Source organism: Pristiophorus japonicus, chromosome 3, assembly GCF_044704955.1.
Source record: "Pristiophorus japonicus isolate sPriJap1 chromosome 3, sPriJap1.hap1, whole genome shotgun sequence".
In the NCBI taxonomy this organism is placed as follows: Eukaryota; Metazoa; Chordata; class Chondrichthyes; family Pristiophoridae; genus Pristiophorus; species Pristiophorus japonicus.
This window is the reverse complement of record NC_091979.1, coordinates 29,860,751-29,870,659: the sequence shown is the minus strand read 5'-3', so window position 1 is coordinate 29,870,659 and position 9,909 is coordinate 29,860,751. Positions and strand designations below refer to the sequence as shown.

The following is a 9,909-nucleotide window of genomic DNA, read 5'->3' as shown; positions in this document are numbered from 1 at the left end:
TGCATTGACTGTAGGGGGAGTGGGGAGTGGGGTATCCCTGCATTGAATGTAGGGGAAGGGGGGGGGAGTGGGGAGTCTCTGCATTGACTGTAGGGGGAGTGGGGAGTGGGGTGTCTCTGCATTGACTGTAGGCGGGGGGGCGTGAGTTGTCCCTGTATTGACTGTGGAGGAAGGGGGGAGTCTCTGTATTGACTGTAGCGGGAATGGGGTGTCTCTGCATTGACTAGGGGAGTGGGGAGTCTCTGTATTAACTGTAGGGGAGTGGGGTGTCTCTGCATTGACTGTAGGGGAGTGGGGTGTCTCTGCATTGACTGCAAGGGAAGGGGGGAGTGGGGAAACATAGAAACATAGAAAATGGGTGCAGGAGTAGGCCATTCGGCCCTTCGAGCCTGCACCACCATTCAATGAGTTCATGGCTGAACATGCAACTTCAGTACCCCATTCCTGCTTTCTCGCCATACCCCTTGATCCTCCTAGTAGTAAGGACTACATCTAACTCCTTTTTGAATATATTTAATGAATTGGCCTCAACTACTTTCTGTGGTAGAGAATTCCACAGGTTCACAACTCTCTGGGTGAAGAAGTTTCTCCTCATCTCGGTCCTAAATGGCTTACCCCTTATCCTTAGACTGTGATCCCTGGTTCTGGACTTCCCCAACATTGGGAACATTCTTCCTGCATCTAACCTGTCTGAACCAGTCAGAATTTTAAACGTTTCTATGAGGTCCCCTCTCATTCTTCTGAACTCCAGTGAATACAAGCCCAGTTGATCCAGTCTTTCTTGATATGTCAGTCCCGCCATCCCGGGAATCAGTCTGGTGAATCTTCGCTGCACTCCCTCAATAGCAAGAATGTCCTTCCTGAAGTTAGGAGACCAAAACTGAACACAATACTCCAGGTGTGGCCTCACCAAGGCCCTGTACAACTGTAACAACACCTCCCTGCCCCTGTACTCAAATCCCCTCGCTATGAAGGCCAACATGCCATTTGCTTTCTTAACCGCCTGCTGTACCTGCATGCCAACCTTCAATGACTGATGTACCATGACACCCAGGTCTCATTGCACCTCCCCTTTTCCTAATCTGTCACCATTCAGATAATAGTCTGTCTCTCTGTTTTTACCACCAAAGTGGATAACCTCACATTTATCCACATTATACTTCATCTGCCAGGCATTTGCCCACTCACCTAACCTATCCAAGTCACTCTGCAGCCTCAGAGCATCCTCCTCGCAGCTCACACTGCCACCCAACTTAGTGTCATCCGCAAATTTGGAGATACTACATTTAATCCCCTCGTCCAAATCATTAATGTACAATGTAAACAGCTGGGGCCCCAGCACAGAACCTTGCGGTACCCCACTAGTCACTGCCTGCCATTCTGAAAAGTACCCATTTACTCCTACTCTTTGCATCCTGTCTGACAACCAGTTCTCAATCCAGGTCAGCACACTACCCCCAATCCCATGTGCTTTAACTTTGCACATTAATCTCTTGTGTGGGACCTTGTCGAAAGCCTTCTGAAAGGCCAAATGTATCACATCAACTGGTTCTCCCTTGTCCACTCTACTGGAAACATCCTCAAAAAATTCCAGAAGATTTGTCAAGCATGATTTCCCTTTCACAAATCCATGCTGACTTGGACCTATCATGTCACCTCTTTCCAAATGAGCTGCTATGACATCCTTAATAATTGATTCCATCATTTTACCCACTACCGATGTCAGGCTGACCGGTCTATAATTCCCTGTTTTCTCTCTCCCTCCTTTTTTAAAAAGTGGGGTTACATTGGCTACCCTCCACTCGATAGGAACTGATCCAGAGTCTATGGAATGTTGGAAAATGACTGCCAATGCATCTGCTATTTCCAAGGCCACTTCCTTAAGTACTCTGCGATGCAGTCCATCAGGCCCTGGGGATTTATCGGCCTTCAATCCCATCAATTTCCCCAACACAATTTCCCGACTAATAAGATTTTCCCTCAGTTCCTACTTCTTACTAGACCCTCTGACCCCTTTTATATCCGGAAGGTTGTTTGTGTCCTCCTTAGTGAATACCGAACCAAAGTACTTGTTCAATTGGTCTGCCATTTCTTTGTTCCCCGTTATGACTTCCCCTGATTCTGACTGCAGGGGACCTACATTTATCTTTACTAACCTTTTTCTCTTTACATATGTATAGAAACTTTTGCAGTCCGTCTTAATGTTCTCTGCAAGCTTCCTCTCGTACTCTATTTTCTCTGCCCTAATCAAACCCTTTGTCCTCCTCTGCTGAGTTCTAAATTTCTCCCAGTCCCCAGGTTCACTGCATTGTGACTGTAGGGAAGGGGGGAAGTCTCTGTATTGACTGTAGGGGGAGTGAAGTGTCTCTGCATTGACTGTAGGGGGAGTGGGGTGTCTCTGCATTGACTGTAGAAGGAGTGGGGTGTCTCTGCATTGACTGTAGGGGGAGTGGGGTGTCTCTGCATTGACTGTAGCGGGAGTGGGGTGTCTCTGCATTGACTGTAGGGGGAGTGGGGTGTCTCTGCATTGACTGTAAGGGAAAGGGGGAGTGGGGAGTCTCTGCATTGACTGTAGGGGGAGTGGGGTGTCTCTGTATTGACTGTAGGGGGAGTGGGGAGTCTCTCTATTGACTGTAAGGGAAGGGGGGAGTGGGGAGTCTCTGCATTGACGGTAGGGGGAGTGGGGTGTCTCTGCATTGACTGTAGGGGGAGTGTGGATCCTCTGCATTGACTGTAGGGGGAGTGGGGAGTCTCTGTATTGACTGTAGGGGGAGTGGGGAGTCTCTGTATTGACTGTAAGGGAAGGGGGGAGTGGGGAGTCTCTGCATTGACTGTAGGGGGAGTGGGGTGTCTCTGCATTGACTGTAGGGGGAGTGTGGATCCTCTGCATTGATTGTAGGGGGAGTGGGGAGTCTCTGTATTGACTGTAGAGGGAGTGGGGAGTCTCTGTATTGACTGTAGGGGGAGTGGGGTGTCTCTGCATTGACTGTAGGGGGAGTGTGGATCCTCTGCATTGATTGTAGGGGGAGTGGGGAGTCTCTGTATTGACTGTAGAGGGAGTGGGGAGTCTCTGTATTGACTGTAGGGGGAGTGGGGTGTCTCTGCATTGACTGTAGGGGGAGTGGGGAGTCTCTGTATTGACTGTAGGGGGAGTGGGGAGTTTCTGCATTGACTGTAGGGGGAGTGGGGAGTCTCTGTATTGACTGTAGAGGGAGTGGGGAGTCTCTGTATTGACTGTAGGGGGAGTGGGGTGTCTCTGCATTGACTGTAGGGGGAGTGGGGAGTCTCTGCATTGACTGTGGGGGGAGTGGGGAGTCTCTGCATTGACTGTAGGGGGAGTGAGGAGTCTCTGCATTGACTGTAGGGGGAGTGGGGAGTCTCTGCATTGACTGTAGGGGGAGTGAGGAGTCTCTGCATTGACTGTAGGGGGAGTGGGGAGTCTCTGCATTGACTGTAGGGGGAGTGGGGAGTCTCTGCATTGACTGTAGGGGAAGTGGGGAGTCTCTGCATTGACTGTAGGGGGAGTGGGGTGTCTCTGCATTGACTGTAGGGGGAGTGGGGAGTCTCTGCATTGACTGTAGGGGGAGTGGGGTGTCTCTGCATTGACTGTAGGGGGAGTGGGGAGTCTCTGCATTGACTGTAGGGGGAGTGGGGAGTCTCTGCATGGACTGTAGGGGGAGTGGGGAGTCTCTGCATTGACTGTAGGGGGAGTTGGGAGTCTCTGCATTGACTGTAGGGGGAGTGGGGAGTCTCTGCATGGACTGTAGGGGGAGTGGGGAGTCTCTGCATTGACTGTAGGGGGAGTTGGGAGTCTCTGCATTGACTGTAGGGGGAGTGGGGAGTCTCTGCATGAACTGTACAGCTCCTGCTAAGGCTGGGCCAGCACTGAGCTGCCACCAGGCGAAGCCTGTTGTGACACAGCAACTCTTTTTGAGTGAACAAAATCAACATTAAATCAAGTGCTCCCCGATCTGGGGGACACTACAAACATTTCACAAGGCCCTTTTTTTTGTTTTTTTTGGTGGTTTTTTTGGGGGGCTCTAAAACCATAATTTACCAGTGCCCCCTATCTTTTGGGGGACACTAAACCCAGCATTTAAAACAAATTAAACTTTAAAACATAAAATCAAATTAAAATTTGGTTGCCGGGGGTGTTGTGACACAGCAACTCTTTTAGAGGAGACAAATAAACATTAGGTCAAGTGACCCCCAATCTGGGGGAACACTCCAAACATTTCGCAAGGCCCTTTTTTTTGTTTTTTAAAAATATTTTTGTAGATTTTTTAGGGGTTTTTTTGGGCTCTAAAAACATAAGTTACAAGTGTCCCCTATAAAAGGGGAGGGGGACACTAAAACCCGGCAATTAAAACAAATTAAACTTTAAAACATAAAATCAAATTAAAATTTGGTTGCCGGGGGTGCTGTTTTTTTTTTGTGTTTTTCTTTTTTGGTTTTTTTTTTGGGCACTAAAATCACAATTTTCCCCAGTGCCCCCTATAAAAGGGGAGGGGGACACTAAAAGCACCGGCAATTAAAACAAATTAAACTTAAAAACATAAAATCAAATTAAAATTTGGTTGCCGGGGGTGCTGTGCTCTGGGGAGCAGACAGCAGCTGTTTGTAATTTGCATGGGAGGGGTTAGTGTCAACAGTTGGCTCCAGCACTCACACTCTGCAGCAAATCGTGCAACAGGAACTCTCAAGTGACAGAACACAGGCCCTCCCAGTTTTTGACCTCAGACGAGCCTGCAGCCAGCTTCAAAGACAGCTCTTTTTTTCCTCCCCCCTTCCCTTCCCCACTCTTATCCGGTCTCTTTCAAACTTCACAGAAGGAAGAGGGCTCGAAGCGGTGGGGGTCTCATCCCCCCCTTACCTCCCTCTCTCTCTCTTCCCCCCCCCCCCCCCTCTGCTCCAGAGAGAAGGACAACTTTCTGTGGCAGGATCCAGAGTGGTGAGTTTAAATTTTTTTCTCCAACCTTCCCCACATCTTTCTTGTGAAGTAATTCTCCTCCCCGCCCCTGCACATGCATATTGTGCGTTCAAAGTTTTCCACAGAGCAAACTGCAGTTTGTTTAGCTCCTTCATGACACTTCATAAAGTACCTACAGCACTGAGCTCTGCTGCTTGTGGGTTATCTTTTCGGTGTGTTGTGTGAAAATAAATTGAGCTCTTCTTTGTATACTCCACCACTGCAAACTGTGTGTTAAAGAAGTTTCTCCAGGGCACCTTTGTGTATGTGGGTTTGAGCTGTGTGACTGCATGGTTTTTTTTTGTATTAAATGCACAACAGGATAGCTGTCACAGCTGTGAACGTACAATGCAGCTTTCCGGGCTTTGGCCTGTAGTTTTTTAATTCCTTTTGAATTTATGGCACTGGCTGGTGCTTACCTAAAGTTTTACTTCTCGCAGTGTGTTACTGATATCGTTCTGAGTGTATGCTGGTTCTCTTCAACCTGTTATCTACCAGCCTGCAGTCAGCCCACTCCCTATGTTTTGAAGGGAAAATTCCTGGCTGGAGTACTGGTTCCTGTTTGTTTATCAGATGAATGTTCCTTTCTGATAAGTGCCTTGCTGCAGTGGTTCTTTAACTGTGTAACTACGGAAACATTGGTCTGGGTTCCAAATCCTAGAAAAGTACAGCTCGGGAGGAGGCCATTTGGCCCATCGTGTATGTGCTCGCTACTTCAAAGAGCAATCCAGTTAGTCCCACTGCCCCCCCTGCTCTTTCTTGATGTCCCTGCAATTTTTTTTTCTCTCAAGTATTTATCTAATTCCCTTTTTGAAGGCTACTATTTAATTTGTATCACCACCCTATCAGGCAGTGCATTCCAAAATAACTACTCGCTGTGTAAAAACAAAAGAGCCTCTGGTTCTTTTGCCAATCAGCTTAAATCTGTGCCCTCTGGTTATCGACCCCTCAGCCATTGGAAACAGTTTCTCTGTATTTACTGTCTTTAAACCCTTCATGATTTTAAGCCCTCTTATCAAAACTTCTCTCGGCCGTCTCTGCTCTATGGAGAATAGCTCCAGCTTCTCCAGTCTATCCTCGTAACTGTAATCCCTCATCCTTGTAACCATTCTCGTAAATCTCTTCTGTGCCCTCTCCAAAGCCTTCATGTCCTTCCTAAAGTGCGATGCCCAGAATTGGACACAATACTTCAGCTGGGGCCGAGCTAGTGTTTTTTATATCCGTTTAGCATAACTTCCTGACTTTTGTATTCAATGACTATTTATAAAGCCCAGGATGCCAAGTGACCAGCTCTACAATTTTTCAAGGTGGTGGGGTAGTCAGACCATGTGGAATGCTATCTTAACAGCAAACACAGTAGATTTGGGCCACAACTGGTTTAATGTAAAATGGGAGGAAAGTGTATGGTTAAACGCAGTTATTATAGACGACTGCTTGTGAGCTTTTCTCCCACGGTCTTGGCAAGTCATTCATTTCTATCACAATAGCTTGTATTCATACACAGTGCTGCTCGTGTAAGGCAGGTCTTGATGAGCACTTCTTTTGAAAAAAGGGAGGTGGCGATTAGAGCAAGGAGCAGACATTTGGTTGGGGGGGTGGGGGGAAGAGGGACATAAAGACATAGTTCAAAACCTGTTTGACCTTTTTTTATAAAAGAGGCTTTTGAAGGTAGAAAGTGAATTTAAAAAGAAGTGATGTTTGAGGGTGAGCAGTGACTCGAAAGTTAGTGGAGGATGTGATGGAGGAGTTTAAAATTATGAAGGGATGGACCAGGGTAGATAGAAACAGATTGTTTCCAGTGATTTGAGGGCTCTAGGAATGAGGGGGGGGGGGGTCACGGATGTAAGGTTGAAGCGTTGATTTTAACACCACCTGCCTGGCGCGAATAGGACATGTGGGGGGTTACGATATAAGCAGCGTGCAACTCTGAGTCTGAGCCACGTGCCATCTTAGCAGCTGTGCTTTGGCCAGCCTGCAAGGCCCACGCACCGTGCAGGTAAGGGTCTTATTTGACATTTAAAACTCGGAGTCTGATGATGTCAATCAGACCCCGATGGTATTTTAACTTTCTGTCACGAGGTCCGCGCCCGACGAAATCTGGAGCAGTAGGCCCTGAAAAAGGCCGAAAAGATAAGTACATTTTTATTTTTATTTTTTTTTTAAAAAAAAGCTTTCCTTGTGGAGCCAAGTGGAGCAAGTCTGCTTCAACTGATGGCACAAGAAAATCTAGGGTCCTGGGCTTCCCATCCCTTATGGTGCTTGCCCTATACCAACCACCCCCAACCCCCGGTGAACTTTTTATCTTGTGCAGTAACCTTTTATGTGGCACCTTATCGAATGCCTTCTGTTACTGAGATGGGCACAGGTGAGTGGGAATATGCCACTTGCCCTGTTGGCCCACCTCTCCCCTCACCCGCAGTTAAAACCAAGGGTTTAGTGTTGGAAATTTAGGCCAGAGAGCTGAAGATTTTTTTTTTAACACGAGCTTTGAGAGACCGCAGGATGCACGACAGGAACGAATGATTGAAGCAGTGACTGTCAACCTTTTGAGAGTACGATGGATGGTTGAATGAAAAAAGGCATGAGAGATATAGAGACATGGTGTGTGGAGTACTGCTCGTGTGGAGGATAAACCCCAACACAGACTGGTTGGGCCTGACAGCCTGCTTCCATGTTGTTGTACCCTGTACTATGTAGATGAGTTTAAATCCCCAGTAATATCTGGTTTGATTCCTGTCATAGTTTAAGAGGGACAGCAATTGAACGCAAATTGCTTGTCCACTGAATCCTCTTGTGCTTCCCGTACAGCCCATTTATGCCTCGGAAGCAGTTGTGGGTTAAGGTGAGGTGGCTTGGTGTGTGCGTTTGCCCCGTTTTGTACATCGTAGGGTAGTACTGGAGACCGCAATGGATCAAGCACAACAACACACACAGTTGCAACTTTTAAAGTTCTGGCTGGGGAGAGATGGGGTGAATGAAACTCATTCACTCAGAGTTGTGAGCATGAGGAATTCTCTACCACAGAAACTTGTTGAGTCCAGTTCGTTAGATATATTCAAAAGGACGTTAGATGTGGCCCTTACGGCTCAAGGGATCAAGGGGTATGGAGAGAAAGCAGGAATGGGGTACTGAGGTGATCATATTGAATGGTGGTGCAGACTTGAAGGGGGAATGGCCTACTCCTGCACCTATTTTCTATGTTTCTAATTGTCTGTCACAAAGTATTGCAGGCCTGTTTGGACAGACGGCGAGCTCGGCCAGTGCCGTTGCCAAAAATGGTGACTCCTATTTAGTGGCACCCATAGCAACCATTTATTATTGCGAGCAGTGCCCTGTAATTGAACGCAGGGCTGAAACCGCCTGCACAAGATATGATGGCCTGTACCTCAATAGACATGTATCCAAGCTTTGTGTTGCAGTGCTGTCCCTAAAGGCAACATTGTAATATAAAGGGAGTGCTATTCCTCCATACGCAATGACTCCTCTCTTGCGCAAGTATCATGTATCAATTTGGCTCGGTTAGTGACGCTTGCATTCTGGGCCAGCAGCTTGTAGATTTGAGCCTCTCCAAGACTTGCATAAGCACGTAACCAAGGCTAACACTCCAGCGTAGTGCTGAGGGAGTGCTGTCATTAACAACAACAGCTTGCATTTATATAGGGTCTTCACATAGAAAAATGTCCCAAAGTGTTTTTTGAGATCTCGTTTAACAACTCAGATACACTTTGAAGTTCTGTATCACTACTAACTAAGCACTGTCAACAATATCCATATCATTGCTGCTGAACATATATTGGTCTGGATTTTGCTGTGAGTGTAACATTGAGGTTATCCGTGCTCACTGTTAAGCAAGTGTAAATTAGACAGCAATTTCCAGTGACCGAACGTGTGCAGTTAAATGTGGAAATCAGGAGTTGCCCTGCTCCAATAGCTGCGCTGTAGCGATGTATTGGAGAGAGACTTGGCACAAACACATGGGACGGCGTGAAGTTACGGTACCAACGTGATACATACACACTAAAAACACCTGGAAAAGCTAGGGCTTGTCCATTCTAGTGTAAATAAACTTTTAATGGTGGGATAAGTCTTAATTACTGCCAAACAACCTCCCTGGCAGTAAAAATGAACATTTGCAAGTGTGGAGTCTCATTCCTTCAGATTTAATTGTTGGAGATTTAAGAAAATAAAAAAAGGTAAATTTTAAAACTTTTTCTTTCTTCTCTCTCTCTCTCTCTCTCTCTCTCTCTCTCTCTCTCTTTCCCCCCCCCCTCTTAATCCCACCTTTTCCTCTCCAATTTGCTTTCTATACATGATGAGGTATTGAATTAAATATTCTAACTGACATTTCCTGGTTCAGACTCTGCGTTGCTCATTAACGATTCTTCAGTCTGATTGGTTAAGGAGATGCACAGATGCTTGACCTATTCACAAGGGTCCCTGATTCCCTGTAGAGGGCGCTGTGCTGAAATGGCTTTCGAATCATCGCAAGTTTCAGTGCAAAACCCCATTTAGAAAGTCTGCGGGCAAGTGTAAGGTTAATGAATGGCTGACACTGTTCGTTCACCATTGACCGCAAATTCCAGGCCATTATTTTTCATATAAGGATTCTTTCTGAATTAATTGTCCAGGGTACTCCGCTAACATAATCCTTATGCTACTCCATCTTCTGGAGATGTTTATGATGAATTTTATCTTCTGAGAAAATCTGGTCATGAGTCAATGGTTAACCAAAAAGATTTTGTTTATTTTAACATATTTTATTTTTTTCTTTACATAACACATTGGTTTGAAGAGTGTGAAAATCCATAATTTGATGCTGGTGATTTCACAATGAAGCAGTAACATTTGCGAATGAAATGCTTCGCTTTCTTCAATCTTAAAGATTGAAATTCAGTGTTGTGGTAGGCCTATAACATTCCTTTTATGATAGATTTCAAAAA

General features: G+C 46.3%; 1 protein-coding gene across 1 annotated transcript in view; it reads left to right on the top strand.

Moving 5' to 3' along the window:
* Positions 1 to 4,715: 4,715 nt before the first annotated feature.
* LOC139259699 (glycophorin-C-like) overlaps positions 4,716 to 9,909 on the top strand; it is a 132,954-nt gene continuing 127,760 nt past the window's right edge. The window contains exon 1 of the mRNA XM_070875274.1: positions 4,716 to 4,951. The gene's annotated coding sequence lies outside the window, so the exon portion shown is untranslated. The remainder of the gene's footprint in view (positions 4,952 to 9,909) is intronic.